The sequence below is a fragment of the Eupeodes corollae genome, chromosome 3, assembly GCF_945859685.1.
Source record: "Eupeodes corollae chromosome 3, idEupCoro1.1, whole genome shotgun sequence".
NCBI classification, from domain to species: domain Eukaryota; kingdom Metazoa; phylum Arthropoda; class Insecta; order Diptera; family Syrphidae; genus Eupeodes; species Eupeodes corollae.
Window position 1 is genome coordinate 52,976,091 of NC_079149.1, and position 18,986 is coordinate 52,995,076.

At 30.2% G+C, this 18,986-nt stretch overlaps 1 protein-coding gene across 6 annotated transcripts in view; it reads right to left on the reverse strand.

Annotated features, from left to right (window-relative positions):
- Positions 1 to 17,548, reverse strand: part of LOC129951878 (uncharacterized) — a 137,932-nt gene extending 120,384 nt beyond the window's left edge. For 4 of the 6 annotated variants that reach the window (XM_056064229.1, XM_056064231.1, XM_056064230.1 and 1 more), the window contains exon 1: positions 16,644 to 17,543. The gene's annotated coding sequence lies outside the window, so the exon portion shown is untranslated. Of the gene's footprint in view, positions 1 to 16,643 lie in introns of all 6 variants that reach the window. The other 2 variants (XR_008782248.1, XM_056064232.1) reach the window with 2 other exon arrangements.
- Positions 17,549 to 18,986: the final 1,438 nt, after the last annotated feature.

The window sequence follows — 18,986 nt, forward strand, 5'->3', positions numbered from 1 at the left end:
GATATAACGACGAACTGTACGGGCTGTACAGTGACACTAACCTTGTTAGCAGAATTAAAGTCCAACGGCTTAGAATGCTAGGTCATGTAGAGCTGATGGACATCAACGCTCCGCCCAGATGGTTTTCGAATCCAATCGCAAGAGACGGCGGCCCAGTAGAGGAAGATTGCGACTCAGGTGGCGCACTCAGGTGGGTGAAGCCCTTAACCAACTTGGCGTGCGAAACTGGAGACAGCTAGCTATTGACCGAGCTGGCTGGAGACGTATTTTGGTTGAGGCCCAGGTCCGCCCCGGACTGTAGCGCCACCCTAAGTAAGTAAGTAAGCTGCTTGGGACTACTAATACCGAAAGCAGATGATCTAACAATTTCGCTTATTGTTCTCCTAATTGGTCATACTACAACCGAATTATTTGGAGATAATCGTTTTTCATTATAAATGGCATTCCTTCCTCTTTAAAATAAAATAAACATGTATTGATTTCTCTTTAAAAAATCCCGTTTTATGTTCAGATCTCAAAATTAAACTACTTATTGGAAAACCTTATAATTTTGATAAATCATTGAATAATTTATGTCTAGTTTAAGTAACAAACTGTAAGAAAATTATTTCATCCGTTTAAACTCTAGTCATATGTAAAATGGGCGTGGATTTTTGTATGGTGGAGTAATCATGTTTGTCATCTTCAAAATTTAAATATTTCGAATACACATCATAAAAAAATCGAAAATGAATAAAAACTTATACTCGATTTAAAAAATGTGGTTTCAAAAAACCATTATAAAAACAAAAAAACTCGGTCATCAGAAACATTAAAATTAATACCTGACAAAAAATATACATATGCACGTTTACATTTTGTACACCTACATATATATATATTTTTCATAAGATATTCAAAGAATCTTTAACCAAAACACGTTACATACCTACTACCAACATATGTATACATTTTTGTATGGCGCATTCCCGCATTTTTGTCATAAATTTCACCTTAGCCATCATCAAAGCCTAGACCCGCATAACATGTTCCAATAAGTAAAAAAATTCATATACATCGGTGAGTTTACCACCTTTAAGGCCGAAAAAAAAAAAGACAGATCAAAAATTGTACTCATATAATAATTCATATTGAAGAATTAGCATTCACCTGCGCAATCGTTTTAAAGAAATAAAAAATATCCATCTAACACACTCCTCAGATTAGAGTCTGAGGAGCTACAATTCTCTTATAACAGTCCGACTCAAATGGCTAGTCCCTCGGATCGAAAAGTGAAGGCAGCCCCAAACCAAACCAGCCAACAGTAACAGCAAAACCAACAGCAAATACAACTTCACAGCACCATTGAAATTTCGCGAGCTGATTGGAATTGTTTATTTATATTATTTGACATCGAAATAGCCCGTCTCCGTATAAACTATATAAAAGTATATCCAAGACTATAGATAGATACAAATTCCTATATAGTGTTATGTAGGTTTCAAGAAATTAAATTCAAAAAAAAAAAAAGATACATATTTCTAAGCTTGTGTGTAGGTTTTATTTTGAGGGGAATATTATTATTATTTTGTTTTGTATTTATTTTATTAAGAATGCAGATTAACTGGTTTTTGTTGGTGCGGTGTGTTTAATTGATATATGAATGAGTTTTTCTAACTTGAATCACGAAAATATTTTGTGTATAAAATCACAAAAAGCCAATATACATAGTAACAAACAGGCTAACAGGTATATATGCCTTCACGGATTTTTTTAATTTTTACTAAGCCAAGGTGTACTCTACTCAGCCCAGAGCTCTTACCTCGAGACTTCTATATGTAATATTGGCAAATAGTTCTTATGGAGCTAATTGAATTCTCTTTCGTAATTGAACATTGAGAAAATTAGCAAAACGAATTCTTTTTTTTTAATTTTCTATTTGTAATTAAAAAATAATTATTTTCATTGGATTCCTATTATTTATTGTATTTATGATAAAATTTGCTTTGAGGAAAACGAAGATTTTAGATAGGGAGTGTTAATCCGCTATAAATACATATTTTGATTGAAAAAATAATTGTTTTGTTTTTTTATGGATGATCCATCAATAAATTTATTGATTATTAAAAATATCAAAAGAAAAACCGTGTTAAATGTTTAAAAGTTGATTCTTGAGATTTCTTCAATTGGTTCGTTTTTGTATAGAGTTTTCTCCAGAATAGATTAAATTTTTATATTTAAAAAGAGGCTGGGATGCGACCCACACTGATAACTTCTCATCCGGTCTGTCGATTTGTCTTGCTTAAAAGTTTGTCTATATGTACTCGTATCAATTTTTACCAAATTTGTGTACTATTTTTTGTAGATTTTATTTTTTTATGAAAAATACGGACTAGAGGATTTTTTATAAAAGTTGCTGAAAGTCGAAAACGATATTTTCTGTGAAATAAAATAAGTTTGAAGCAAATATTTTTAATTTTTGATAAGCTATTTAAGTCGAAAGTAAATTTTTACCAAGTTTTAGTATTGTTTTTTTTAGAGTTTTATTTTTTTTTTGTAAAAAAACTGTCAATTCGATTTTTTTCAAAATTTTATCGAATGTTGAAAACAATATTTCTTATAAGATAAAATTAGTTTGAAGCCAATACTTCAAATTTTTGAAAAGATATTTGAGTCGAAAATCATTTTTTACCAACTTTTATTAATTTTTTTTTTAAGTTTTTATTTTTTTGTAAAAAAAACTGTCAATTCGATTTTTTTTTCACAATTTTATCGAATGTTAAAAACAATATTTCTTATAAGATAAAATTAGTTTGAAGCCAATACCTCACAGTTTTGAAAAGATATTTGAGTCGAAAATCATTTTTTACCAACTTTTGTTAATTTTTTTTCGGTTTTTAATTTTTGGTACAAAAACTGTCAATTCGATTTTTTTAAAAATTTTACTGAATGTTGACAACAATATTTTTTTAAAAGATAAAAGTAAATTAAAGCCAATACCTCACAGTTTTGAAAAGATATTTGAGTCGAAAATCAATTTTTACCAACTTTTATTCATTTTTTTTTTTAAGTTTTTATTTTTTGTAAAAAAAACTGTCAATTCGATTTTTTTTTCACAATTTTATCGAATGTTGAAAACAATATTTCTTATAAGATAAAATTAGTTTGAAGCCAATACCTCACAGTTTTGAAAAGATATTTGAGTCGAAAATCATTTTTTACCAACTTTTGTTAATTTTTTTTCGGTTTTTAATTTTTGGTACAAAAACTGTCAATTCGATTTTTTTTAAAATTTACTGAATGTTGACAACAATATTTTTTGAAAGATAAAAGTAAATTAAAGCCAATACCTCACAGTTTTGAAAAGATATTTGAGTCGAAAATCAATTTTTACCAACTTTTATTAATGTTTTTTTTTTAAGTTTTTATTTTTTGTAAAAAAAACTGTTAATTCGATTTTTTTCAAAGTTTTATCGAATGTTGAAAACAATATTTCTTATAAGATAAAACTAGTTTGAAGCCAATACTACAAATTTTTGAAAAGATATTTGAGTCGAAAATCAATTTTTGCCAACTTTTAAAAATTTTTTTTTTTAGGTTTTTATTTTTTGTAAAAAAAAAACTGTCAATTCGATTTTTTCTCAAAATTATTCAGAATGTTAAAAACAATATTTTTTAGAAGGTTAAATAAGTTTGAAGCCTAAATTTTAAGTTTTTGAAAAGATATTTGAATCGATATTCAATTTTTACCAACTTTGAGTAATGTTTTTTTTTATTTTTTTATTTTTTGTAAAAAAAGCTGTCAATTCGATTTTTCTCAAAATTATTCAGAATGTTGAAAACAATATTTTTTATAAGGTTAAATAAGTTTGAAGCCTAAATTTTAAGTTTTTAAAAAGATATTTGAATCGATATTCAATTTTTACCAACTTTGAGTAATGTTTTTTTTAGGTTTTTATTTTTTGTAAAAAAACTGTCAATTTGATTTTTCTCAACATATTTTAGAATGTTGAAAACAACATTTCTTATAAAATAAAATAAGTTTGAAGCCAATATTTCAAATTTTTGAAAAGATATTTGAGTCGAAAATCAATTTTTACCAACTTTTATTAATTTTTTTTTTAAGTTTTTATTTTTTGTAAAAAAAACTGTCAATTCGATTTTTTTTTCACAATTTATCGAATGTTGAAAACAATATTTCTTATAAGATAAAATTAGTTTGAAGCCTAAATTTTAAGTTTTTGAAAAGATATATGAATCGATATTCAATTTTTACCAATTTTGAGTAATGTTTTTTTTAGGTTTTTATTTTTTGTAAAAAAAACTGTCAATTCGATTTTTCTCAAAATTTGTCCTCATGTTGAAAACAATATTTCTTATAAGATAAAATTAATAAGAAGCTATTATCTCAAATTTTTGAAAAGATATTTAAGTCGAAAATCAATTTTTGCCAACTTTTATACATTCTCTTTAGGTTTTTATTTTTTGTAAAAAAAAACTGTCAATTCGATTTTTTCAACATTTTTAGAATGTTGAAAACAATATTTCTTATAAGATAAAATTAGTGTGAAGCCAATACTTCAAATTTTTGAAAAAATATTTGAGTCGAAAATCAATTTTTGCCAACTTTTATACATTTTTTTAGGTTTTTATTTTTTGTAAAAAAAACTGTCAATTCGATTTTTCTCAAAATTATTCAGAATGTTGAAAACAATATTTTTTATAAGGTAAAATAAGTTTGAAGCCTAAATTTTAAGTTTTTGAAAAGATATTTGAATCGATATTCAATTTTTACCAACTTTGAGTAATGTTTTTTTTTAGAGTTTTATTTTTTGTAAAAAAACTGTCAATTCGATTTTTTTCACAATTTTATCGAATGTTGAAAACAATATTTCTTATAAGATAAAATTAGTTTGAAGCCAATACTTCAAATTTTTGAAAAGATATTTGAGTCGAAAATCAATTTTTGCCAACTTTTATACATTTATTTTTAGGTTTTTATTTTTTGTAAAAAAAAACTATCAATTCGATTTTTCTCAACATTTTTAGAATGTTGAAAACAATATTTTTTATAAGGTTAAATAAGTTTGAAGCCTAAATTTTAAGTTTTTGAAAAGATATTTGTATCGATATTCAATTTTTACCAACTTTGAGTAATGTTTTTTTTAGGTTTTTATTTTTTGTAAAAAAACTCTCAATTTGATTTTTCTCAACATTTTTAGAATGTTGAAAACAATATTTCTTATAAAATAAAATTAGTTTGAAGCCAATATTTCAAATTTTTGAAAAGATATTTGACTCGAAAATCATTTTTTACCAACTTTTGTAAATTTTTTTTCGGTTTTTAATTTTTGGTACAAAAACTGTCAATTCAATTTTTTTAAAAATTTTACTGAATGTTGACAACAATATTTTTTGAAAGATAAAAGTAAATTAAAGCCAATACCTCACAGTTTTGAAAAGATATTTGAGTCGAAAATCAATTTTTACCAACTTTTATTAATTTTTTTTGTATGTTTTTATTGTTTGTAAAAAACAGTCAATTCGATTTTTCTCAACATTTTTCAAAATGTTGAGAACAATATTTCTTATAAGATAAAATAAGTTTGAAGCCTAAATTTCAAGTTTTTAAAAATCAATATTTAATCAATATTTAATTTTTACCAACTTTGAGTAATGTTATTTTTAGATTTTTATTTAAAAAAAACTGTCAATTCGATTTTTCTTCAGTTTTTTTGATTTATAGAAAAAAAAAACAGTTAAATGGAATTTTTTTTTCAAAAATAATATTTGTTTGGTATCATGTTACAATATATTATGTTTTTGGTTCGTAAGATATTTAGGGTTAACCAAAATTTTCACCTTTTTTTCAAACCGCTATGGTAAAAAAAATAACCACGCAATTTTCTTGAGAGCCCTTTCTGAATCTTTCTGCCTTATTATCTGTATAACAAAAATAATTTGAAATCGATATCTCTTCTGGTTCTTGAGCAATGGACGACGAAAAAAACGTCGTGAACGTACGGACCCATTACAATAACTTCCTATGGGAAGTTAAAAATCTCTTACTTTTCTTAAAAGTCTGAGTGATTGTATATATTTTATACAATTTCAATAAAAATTTAAAATCAATATTGCCAGACAGTTTTCGTCGGCGGTAATTTCTGTCAGACACTTTAAAGTTTGCGAAAAAATTAGGTCAGTTTTCTTAGAGTCTGAGTCTTTATTTTTATACATGATATTTTGGAAACTATTTCAACACACTTTACAAACAGCCAGACAAATTGTAGCAGCCAAATATCCCCCAGACATTTTTAAAATCTCGCTTTGGCCGGCGTCCCGGTAAGTAACATCTGGCGGCCCTGGGCTCTTGGACTATAAGAAATGTTTGAATTACACTTTTGCAGCTGTATGCCTTCGTTAACTACACGAATTTCATATCTAGGATCCTGAAAGGATTTTAGAAATATTGGCATAGATGTTATTTTTCATGTGGCTTCAAATTAAAGAGACTTTAATAAAATTACGTCATAGAGAAATAACACCGTAAATAAACTCTTATTGTAAAACTGTTAATCATTTTTGAAGTGAATTTTAAAAAATATCAACGAGTTTTTGCTTGTCAAATGTCAAATACGTTAGCTTCAAACATTATAACTGCTTAAATAGTGGGACTATGCCTCACAAATTGGTAGTTCAATAATCTTTTGAATCAAGTCTAAAAACCACAAAATAAATGCTGGTGTGCCCCAGGGCTTTGCTCTATCTCCAACACTCTTTCTCATTTTTATTAATGATCTCCTGTCTTCAACTTCTAATTCAAAACATTTTTTCGATGACGGTAGTACTCTTAGCTTTTCTTATTCGTTTTCAGATTCACATCCCGCTTCTTCGGATGTGGAACTGCAACAACAAAATATGATAAGCTCATTAAATTCCGACCTAAACATCATTGTACAATGGGGAATAAAAAACCGCTTGAAATTTAATGCTGTCTTGTACCGTTAAAGCGAGATATACCCCCCTTTCCATTATCCATAGATGGCACTTGCATCGAGGAGACTGAACATCTCGATATTCTCAGTAAGTGTATCACCAACCACCTTTTGTGGAACGATCACATACGCGATGTCGCCAAAAATGCAGCAAGGTGTTTGGCTTTTCGAAGGCGATGCCAAAAATTTGTCTCCCCCTCTGATCTGGCTGTTATCTACAAGACTTATATATGTATTCCAAAGCTTGAGTATAACTCCCATATCTGGGCGGTGCTTCTGCAACTTACTTAAGCCTCTTGGATAGTATTGAACGTAGAGCATTTAGAATGATTGGTGATATTACCTTCATAAAATCATTTACGTCGCTTGAACATCGTCGAAATGTTTCTTGTCTCACCTTCTTTTACCGTTATTTTAACGGTTTATGCTGTCAAAATATGCAATACACAAATATTAAATGGATGCGTTCAATATCAGACTGAAAGGGTATCCGGAGACATTTTTTAAAAGGTGCCGACCCAAAAAGTCCGTCACATGCTCTGCAGCACAGTGTACAACTGACAGCTCGATTAATTACATAGTTTGGTAAATGTGGCCTATAAGTACTGCATTTACCGGACGCAACGCAAGAAGTAGCTGAGCTTTTAACTTTTCTCTCCGGGAGGTCCGTTGACATTAGTTGTCTATAATAGGCACGTTCAATAACATGACGCATCGCTGAGCTCTGAACTAGTTCTGTTCTGATGAGGTTTGACCACCAGTCTTATTTTCTTGTGTTTTTCGTATTTCATCGTCGAATTAAAATCAAACTAAATTAAACAAAACGATAACTGCAACAAAATACGAAAATGAGTTACTCATTGTTTTCTTTGTTTTGTAAATTATTTTGACTGTCCTAAGACCCAAGATTGGAAATTCCTTACTACGCATTGGGTTCAAGAATTTGAACAGACCGTATATTGTCTTCTATTCGCATTGTCAAAACAACTCAATGTATACAATCAATGCCAACAAATCAATTGCAAATGACGGATTCTATGGATCGGCCTTTTTAGTGAATTACATGGAAAATAACAGCTGATCCAAAATGGGTATGTGGGTAATTGACAGTACAGCTGATTCAAAATATGGTTGAATTTAAGCAACTCGAAAATTGTAAATTCGTATGATTTTTACTAAAAATCCAATGAATTATCAAAATTATCTGAAAATTCAGCTTTCCATTAATTAGGACCTCGAAATCAAAATTTTTGTCCGATTTTTGAACAACTGGAAGTTGTTTTTATTTTTGAACAGCTAACTCAATTTAGGTTTTCAACTCTTTCAATAAGGTATCTTAAAATATACATATTCATGACAGCCTTAATCCAACTCGATATTGAACGCAGCCAATGTTACGAAAAAAAGCTCCAGATCTGAACTTAAAAAGGACTGCAAGTTAGCCCTGAAGTTTTAACCTTATAGCATGCACTGTATTTGAAGAAACTAAGAAATCCTGCACACATTCTGCCGAATTCATTTAAGGCCTGGTCAAACAGAACGCATTCTGACGGTATGGGATACAATTTCGCCCGGCGGTCGCGTTCCCTGTCTTCTATTGAATTATACGTTGTTTTTCAAACAGAACGCAAACAAGTCCAGTGGTCACAAATGACAGTCAAATTGAAGTTGAAGATTTTTGCAAAAAACGCATCTGTCAAACTTTAAAAAACAAAGAAACAACAAGGAATGCAGAAAAAGGGCTTTATCGTCGGTGCTCACTATTCACCAAAAACTTAAATTATTTATTTTTGCTGTTTAAAAAGAACTCTGGAATTGTTTGGTTTCGTTTTTCTGATTTATTTGTTGTCACAGTTAATACAAAAGCAAAAAAAAATTGCCTTTGCTTTTTGAACTGGATCAATGGAACGCCAAAAGCTGCCCGTGTCTGTTTGACGTATCAAATTGCGGAAGACAGCGGCGCGTTCTGGACAGGTGATTTTACTGCCGCAGATTTTTGACGTTTATGAAAACACCCTAAGACAAATACTCATATAACACGCAACTATTTTATGTCAATTCATAGTTCGCTATCGACTTCTACACGATGATAGCTACTGTTATTAGCTAACCGTCAAATTAAATTACGTGTGAAGGTGAATAAACACTATTTTTTTCTATTTCGAACTAATTCAACTTTGAAATAAATCAAGGAGAAAATTTATAGTGAAAAAAAAACATTATCGCAATCAATGTGTACCTTATGTGATTTCAACATTTTGACACATTGACGAGGGCTGACTGAAGTGTGACTGCTAATGCTAACATTCATTTGATACTCATGTCAAGTGCATACTATATTCATGATGTCCAAATAAAGCACTCAGCTTTAGTTTTTAAGTCATTAGTAGATTTAATATCTTTTTTTTGTTTAAAAAATAAAAACATAAATGACAGCTTATTTCAATTAGATATATGTACATACATATGTATCTAAGAGCAAGACTACATTATTATTAACTGTCATTTTGCTAAAGTTTTTATACCGCATTTATACCTTTAAGCAAAGATTCCGGTAGTTGTTGTTTGTTTCTTATTTTTTACTTTTTTGTTTAATCAAAAATCACACATAAATAAATTATAAGTATGTAGAAGAAAACGAAAGAAAAGAAAAATCAGAGAAAAAATATTGGAAAGTTGTTATTATAAAAAAATAAAAAAACATACACATAGTTAGGTGCGTCCAATTCAAATTGCGTTAGCACACCACAGACTGGACTGGTACCAAAAAGCTGAAGCTGGCATGTTTACCCATTAGTGAAAGTTTGCATAAAGTAAGTTAGCGCAGTTATGTTCAGTGCGTTTGCAACTCATGATATTATTTGTGCGTTAATGTGCCAAGTTGATCGATTGTGCCATCGTGTATTCATAGATAATCAAAAGGGACTCGAAAAGGTATTTCAGAAATTTCTTCATTTTCAATTTCTGTTTAGATATTGATGAATTGATTGAGAAAATACCAATTAGATAGATTGTGTTAATTTGACAGGTAACAGTGTAACAGGTTCCTTAAGCTTCATGACCCATTATGAAGTTTTTTGTTGTTTACACAAGAACATAGGTGCTACATTTTTGATTTGGTTGGAAATATCTTTTGATTTTTGATTATGTTAATAAAACGAAATGTTGGAGTAGATAATTTATAAATAACAAAGTGATGTTAATATGTCATGGAACTGTCACTTTACATGCATTTATTTTCTTAATGTCAAAAACCTACGCAATCAAATAAAATAATGATTATAGTAAAATTTTTAAAGTGGGTTTCTACCGTAAAAATGTTTATTGTTCATACAAAAACCATACAATTTCCGGAAAACTTATCTCTCATGACCATTTTGACAAATTGATTGTTTTTTAAATACTATAAAGCAACGCTATCGGGATTTAAATACCATTTAATAAAATACCAGACTTTGTGTGGCATTTACTATTAAAAACGAATAATATTTTGCTGGGGGGCAACTTGTTAGTAAAAGGTATCTCAAATCTCACTTCCACCAACTTTACCTACAACCGTGTTAGTTTAATAAAATAATTCCAGGTTCATTAGATTTTAATTTGAATAATAATAATTTATTAAACCTTGAATAAGATATTCAAGTTTGTTTTGTTTCTCTTTTAGCCTGCTAAAGGTTAACAACATTGACAGAAATGATGAGCAATATGGATAAGTGCAATAATCTCCGGATATAAGGAATTTTTTTTTTTTTTTTTTTGAGTTTTATATAATATATTTATGAATTTCCAATGTACTGAATCCATAAACAAATATTTATTTCAATTTATTAATCGTCACCTTGTATCATTTAATTAGTTTTTAACATAAATAAGCGACATCTGCAGTTGATTCGAAGCTTAAGCCGCTGCCAAATTTAGATTGACAATTCATTGCGGGTGTTTCATTTAAGTGAAATCGAAATTTCGATATAATTATAAATTACGTAAATTTTGCAAGAAACCTTTTCAAATTCCTATGAAGCAATACATTTTATGTCTAATAAAATAATTATATTTTCAGAACACGTAGCATTATTTTCGGCACAAGTATTATGGAACGTGATGGAGATTGATATTTGTATGTTTTTAATAGATAAATAGTTAAATACAATATTCATAACATAACATTAAAGACATATTACCTCATGTGCTTATGTCAGATTGACAGGTTCGCGAAATTATTCGCTGAGTTTTGCTGACACTGTACATAGTTGTTTTGTTAAGATTTTAAATGCTTTCATTCTAAAATTAGGAAAATTAACAAGCAGACGAATATAAACGTCAAATCAGTGGCATTTATTTTTTGGCACTCTCTTTCTCATTAAAATGAAGGAAACGAAACGTATATCGTATTTTAAAAAAGAACATTGCAATTAATAGGGGTTCAATTTCCTCGTCAAAAAAAAAGTATTTATATATAAATCTCGCTTAATTTATTTCATGGTTTCAAGCTTTTAGTGCTAGCATTTTGACACCTGTCAAACTCTGATGTCATTTGAAGTGTCATTATACTAGTTGAATGTTCGACTTTTATGATAGTGGATCGCTTAAAAATCGATCAAAACGTCAAAATTATTTAAATTGGTAATTCTAATGTAGACAATTTTCACGCATTACTATGTAGGCAATAGGTAAAATTGTCAAGAAATGTTAATAGAACGGGTGCATTCAGTTAAATCGAAAATATTACTACTGCAAGTACAATTATTCCTGATGATCCGAATTTATCTTTTTTCCAGGGTTCGTAGTAATTAAAGGTATCGTACCGTTTTTCGTGCACGGCCGGCTCGCCGGTAATTAAAGTTCACGACTTTTAAGAAAAGTGGTTCCAATATGTTGCAATTCGAACGAAATTAAGCAAATACCCGCAGTCTCCAACTCTAGGCAACATCTCTTCCATAACTTATGTTATGACAGAGATGTTGCTTGAAATATATTAATTACATTTTAATTTCGATTTTTAAATCAAATCAAGATGCATTCTTTTTTTAAAGATGGCTGAACTGTCATACTGAAACTACAAGATCCAATCTCAGATAGATTTGGTTTTGTTCAATCTCAGGTAGATAGGATATCCGGATACCATTTTATTAGTGTTTTACTTCTTACGTGTAACAGAACAGCGGATCCAAAATAGCAGCCATTGTAACTGCAAGCGCAGTCTGCTAAATTGGGCGCATTCATAAATCTAGTAGTCAAAATTTAACTAGCTTTGTGAATGCAAAATTGCACTACCAACTTAGTCAGTCCGAAACTGACATATTTGACATATTTAAAATAAGAAATATTTTTGATTTGATAACTTTAACTTATCTTTTGTTTCTTTAAATAAAGTATAAATTTGAATGATTTATGTTTGTAGTTTAATACTGAACGATTTGTTTCTCTCCGAATTTTTGTGTCTTTACCCAGCAGCTGATTGTGAAACGTCAAAATCATTCTCCACTAACTTTGTAGCCGAAATTTTTACACTACTCGCGTTGGAGGGGAAATCAGAATTACTTGACTACGTAGCTACTAGCTTAGTGAGTGTTCCCTTTGATACCCAACCAACATTATTCCAACCAACATTGTCAAAACCAGTTTTTGACAGTTTTATTGACATATCCGAATAAAACAAAAGGGTTCACTTCTCAACTATTTTATAACTCAATTAGAACTAAAGGTAATTGTCTTACTAAACGTGCCGGACAATGTAGCGGGAAAAAGAAAATATTTGTTCACTTAAGTTTGTACTTCAAAAAGTGCATAAATATCTTCGCCAGTTTTTAAAATTAGTGTAGAAGTGCAGTTACCTACACGTAAATATGGATATGTACTTATTTCTATACATAATTTTGGTGGTTAAACCTGGCATCTGCGGTCTAGTGAACACCTTCAGTCAGTCTTAGATTTTAAAAGATAAACACAAGCTCCGAAAGCATATTATAATATGCGGCTAAAGTGTGGTGCACATGGGCTTTTTCTTTATGGAGATGGGGCTACACCAAACCAAACCGAATCCAAACCACCAAGCAAGATGTTGGTTTTGGCTTTTTCTTCGGTTTTGAATGTTCATTCTCTCTGGATGTGTCTGATGTGTATGTCTATTTTGTTGGTCTTCCTCTTAGTCAAAGTCTTTTCCATGGTGAATTCCATTTTAAAATTTATTGCAAATTGCACAAAAATAATAGCGAAACATTCCATGCAGTCTTACGTCATAGCATGAGACGCAGCAATCTGACTCAAAAAACACAACATGGATAGCACATTTTGTGTTCATATGGAAAAAGTGCTTCATATATGAGTGTTTTGTTTTGAATACTCTCCTGGATGGTAATTTGGCATGCAACTGAATGTTGCAATTAAATGCAAATTTTACATGAATGGTGGAGTAAAATAATACCAACAACAACCAACTAAAAAAATTATACATAATTGATCATTACGCCTGGTTGGTGGGATAGGTAGGTTTATTATAGCTAATGATTGTTTCTTTTTTTTTTAATATAACTTTATGAGAATTTAGCATATTTAATTAAAAGAAAAAAATATTTCGCGCTTGTTTTTGATTGGTATCTTAGTTTGGTTAATTATAAAATACTGTTGCAAGTTAATTGAGCAACATTGCAGAAGTCCGATTTATTATAATATGCAATCATTTTGAACTAGGTACTTTTATTAAATTTGTATATACAATAACATTATTTTTAGAATTTTTGAAAAGGTAAATTACGATTTTCGTTCTTTAATTTTTCCGGTAAACTGAGAGGAACTCATCAAAAACTCGTTTCAAATTTAACAGACTTCTAAGTTTGCATAACCTATCAAGTCTCGTTAATAAATCTTAGCCAGGGTTAGTCTAGGTTTTCTTGGGAACCCCTAGTTGTCAAAATACCATTGGTTCTCTGTTTAAAAAACTTCAATCAGCAACATAATCAACATGTTGTCAACATTAGACGAAATCCAGAAAAGCTCATCTATTTATTTGCGTTACAACAAGAAAGGGAAATCCCGTTTTATGCTTGGGTCTATTTTTGGGATTAAAGGTTACATTTTTCCTCAAAAATCTGAACAAAACATTCGTTTTTGAACAAAAACGATCGAATGGCAACTTTGCTCTAAACGTCAAATAATATAATTTAGATGTGATGATCCGAGCTGTTTTATTTTCTTAATCTGATCTGATCTGGATTGGATGGATAATTGTGGTAATAAAACGCGATGTTTTCTTTGTAATTTTGATAAACAAGCCTTAGAGGAGAACTTTTCCCAAACACAACAAGTTATAGCTTCATTTAAAACATAGATTTTCTTAAAGTTAAGGGCGAGTTCATGGCCCGGATTAGTGAGTTAGGTTTGAAAATAGACCAGCTTTTTATCACGGCAGAAAGGGTAACAACCGATCAATGACTTAATTATGTCAACAACCATTTTTTTTATTACGATTTAACATGCTGAGCATAGTTAAAAAAGAATAATACTAAAGCCATTTTATAAAATCGAAGACATTAAATATAAAAAAAAAGCGTATATGACGAATTTCTGAACACATTTATAGTTTTTAATTCATTCAAGTCTTAAATACAATTCCATTGAAGGCTGTGGAATGAAAATGCCATCAACAACTATTAAAACTGACTTGATTGAAAACAATCATCATTCACTTTTTGAATTCTTCATTTGGCAAATATCTTTTTAGTACGTGACAGAAACAGGCGTATACAGATTTTTAACTGGGTTAAAGTTTGACGTTTCCTTAGACAGAAAAAAGATTGCAATTTTTTGTTTAATTGTTATTACTTTTAAATTTCTTGCAATAAAGCGGTGATATTTCAAAAGATATATGTACATAAATAAAAGCAACAAATATCATATTATGTACGTTTTTGAAAGCTGTAGAAATTAGTGGTTATCTTCATATGCATATGCTTAATAAACTTACTACTTTTGTATGACAAAAATTGCTTTTCTAAAATTTGGAACTTACTAAGACAAGAAAAATATGCAAGGAGTTTTCTTAAATCTTAAGAGAATTTAGGTCAAGGCAATGTTTTCAAGAATCCTTTTTAACACAATTCAAAGACCAAAAAGCTGACCTTGATTCCACTTTGTTATAGTAGAGAACTTAATCATTTGACCTAATAGTAACACAGGGCCATGAAAAAACAGGTGTCACGCAGTGTTGGCCTGGAAGCATCATAAGGCACTTATCGAAACCGCTCGATATTTTATTCGGAAATGATGGTGAAATATTTAGTTTGGCGATATTTTTTATTTTCTTTCAATGAAACGTCAAAGATGTAAGAATAAATCATCTTACTTAGAACACAGCCATTTCACTTTGAAAAAACTGTGAACGTATTCTTTTTATGCCATGCATGATATCCAACCCTAAATATTCAAATTTAATTCTCAATTGAGGATAAAGAGGAAGCTGCATCGTTCATTAAAACATTTTTTAAAAATCAGTTAAAAATTTTTCTGTTTTTGTTTTATACATTGTAATTTTATTTGAATTTTTCGTTCTTTCGATATATTTTTTAAGTTTTGCGTAAAAAAAATATGTGCAATATTATCTCACAAAAATCTACTTAGTCTTAGTGCAGCTTTTAATTCTATTCTACTCTCGTACAAATGTGGTTTTGTACATTTAAAATTTTTTCGAATGACTCGTAACATTAACGTGTGAAAATCATTAAATAAAAAATCTTTTGTTTCAATAGAATTAACTTTTTTGACTCAAAAAAGAACACAAAATGACAATTGAGCACAAAATCACAAAAGTTGTAATAGTTAGTGCTGTGTAATTACAAGCATCTAAATGTGTGCACTTTGGCTTATTTTAACCTATCTTAATTGCACTTTGTATCTTTTACACACCAAACATTGCACAATTTTTCTCTTTTGTACACTAATGTTTATTTAATGATCTAATAAAAACCTTATGTGAGCTCAAATTAGCAAGAAAACATCATTGCAAACTGATGACCTTGTCTGATTATTGAATTTCAAAAAATTTAAATCACATGTGAATAGAAAAGTCATTGCATAGGTATTATAGGTACCTGTCTAGCCGTATTCTTAACACTTTCAAAAAGTAAAATTCTGTCAACAAAAAGAAAAGATTTTATCAAAAGCAATTAATATTAAGGTAAACAATTTAATGGAAACCTTGAAACAATAGAAAAACCTTCTTTGAATATAATTAGACGTCTACCGGATGTCATTAGAAAGAGTGGAACTTTTCGAGATCGATTTATTTTTTTAATAATTTGCTTACGTCACGTGGGTCGTCGTCGACTACAGGTTCATTGACGTCCACAATTCAAAGTTTATCATTTAATAGCTTTCTACATGCTCTAACACGACCATTCATAAATAACTACTATTGATGGTTGGTAGTCAAAATCATGCTACCCACACTACCCCAGATGCCGAAAATGAAAGATCCAAAGAAACTTGAAAAAAAACTAAAGGCAAGTGTAAACAATCTTCAAACGTCAATTTTCAAACTGACACGACAGCACCAACGAATGTTTTTCTTTTTTTAAATAACGTGCTTACCTCCGGTTGAAGAAAAAACAATAAAATATAACAAACATCTTTAAAGTTACATTCTAAATAATAATTAAAGATAGGTACACTTACATTTAGATAGAGCTTAAGGTCAAAAATAATTATGACAATTTGTGCCTGACAGCTAGCAAATAGAAAAACAGGTACTCCTTCGAACTTCCTCGTTCGTTGCGTTGATCGTTGCTCGTCGCTCGTAGCTCTCTCTCCCGCCTTTGTCTATTTTTTTGAATATTTAATCACATGGATTTGAAATCCAATCCCGAGATTGAACGAATGAAATAAAAACAAATAAAATGAATACAAAATAAATGATCGTAAATAATCACACGAATGCGGGATGGAGAAAACCAAAAATATTTGCGGTATGTTCGTTGTCGTTCCGATCGAACGGTTGGGAAGACGCAGAGGTGCGAGGTGCTGGAACAACTACACTAGGTACCTCTGTGGTGCCTGGTGCCCCAGGTGAATTGAATTAGATACCACCGCACACAGTGGGGTGTTGATGTTAGGTGTTGTTGTTACTGCAACAAAATATTTACAAATACAAATCCAAAGCCGGGCGTAGGCGATCGCGTAATACGATATTGCACTGCGCTCAATTCGCACGCTCTGTTTTTTACACAATATCTTCTTTTTTTCGAACAACACACAAGTATTTAGATATTTATTTTTTCACTTGTCAATTTGAAGTGACTTTTGTCACTTTTTTGAATTTTATTCAACGAATCGCACTTAATCCTTGGATTGATTTCAAAACTCCAAACTGATGAAGATATACCCTGTGTAAATTCGAGCGATAATAATCGACCGTTAATTCAGCAAAAGGAACACTGAAGTTTAACCGTTAAGCGAACCTTCAACTCGTGTGTCTAGCAAACGACTGATGAAAGTCGTAAACACGACTTGTAACTGGTGATGGTGACTGGAGTAGAGCCTTAACAAAACCTGTGGCTATTGTTTTCTTGCTTCTACAACTCACTGCTTCTGTCTTTTGCTGTGATAGCTATACGACTATACCTAACCTACAACGACTTGACTCATGACTGACGATCCGACCAGACGGTTTTCTTGTATCTTTTTTGTTTAAGCTTTGGTTTTGTTTGTTCCGATCTTTTTCGTTAAAATTTACCTATGACTATGGTTGGGGCGTTTTAGATGAAGTTAACGTGTGAAAAGAGAGTTTTTAGAGAGGAATTTGTATTAGAAAATGTACCTATATGGGAATGAGAACGATAGAGAATATTGAAAAATCAGATAAAACACCTTTTGGTTGAGAGAATTTACTCTTTGAGAGCTGGATTTTGTCATTCAGTAGGAGGTTAGGCACTAGTACGGATTTGTAGTCGCTGAAAACAAAAAAGGTTTTGGTCTTGGATTAAATGGGATCTTTGAAATCCAAAGCTACAAAATGTATCCCAGAATTGATAATTTTTTGATTTTATTAGAATATAATATACAGCTACGAGCAATGAAGGCGTTGTGATTTTTCAATCATACTCAATTTGGGATTTTATTTTTTTTTTAATTTTTTATTTTAAAAATATTTTCCTTACTTTATTTAAATGAATAGGATCTCGTTAATAAATTGGAAGTCCCTCAAAGACAGAGCTTAACTTTCATTTCACAACTACGACCTTTAAATATGGCGGATACTTACTATGGAGTAGTCCTATAATTTGGCTCTAAAATATCATAGATCAGAACCAAAATTTAAAAAGAGGCTGGGATGTGACCCACACTGATAACTTCGCATCCCGTCTGTCGATTTGTCTTGCTTAAAAGTTTGTCTATATGTACTCGTATCAATTTATACCAAATTTGCGTACTATTTTTTGTAGATTTTATTTTTTATAAAAAAAACGGAATGTTGGATTTTTATATAAAAATCTATATATATAAAAGAAAGTCGTGTTAGTTACACCACTTATAACTCAAGAACGTCAGAACAGATTTGGCTGAAAATTGGTAGGGAGGTAGCTTAGAGCCAGGAGACGGACATAGGATACTTTTTATCCCGTTCGACAGCGTCCCCGTGTGACTTGACATGAAACGTCAGTCACTATAAAACGTGGTATAACAAAAAAGAATCAGACTTGGGATAACAAAACGCAAATGACAGCTATGTAATTGACGTAAAATGACAGCTATGTAATGACGTATGGATGGCAATTTGATATTTTTAAGAAATCAATATTAAAACTATTTCTATTAAATAAATAATTAAGAAGTGGATTGAAGTGAAGTAAAGTTTAATTAAAAGTGAAGTGAAGTTTAATTAATAATGCCGCGACCAAGACGATCGAATCTTTCCCGACAAAGCCGTAATGCAAGAAGAATACAAAATACTGCAAATGAAAGGACTGAAGAAGAACAAGAAATTGCACGTGAACAGCGCCGCGATAGTATGACTCGACT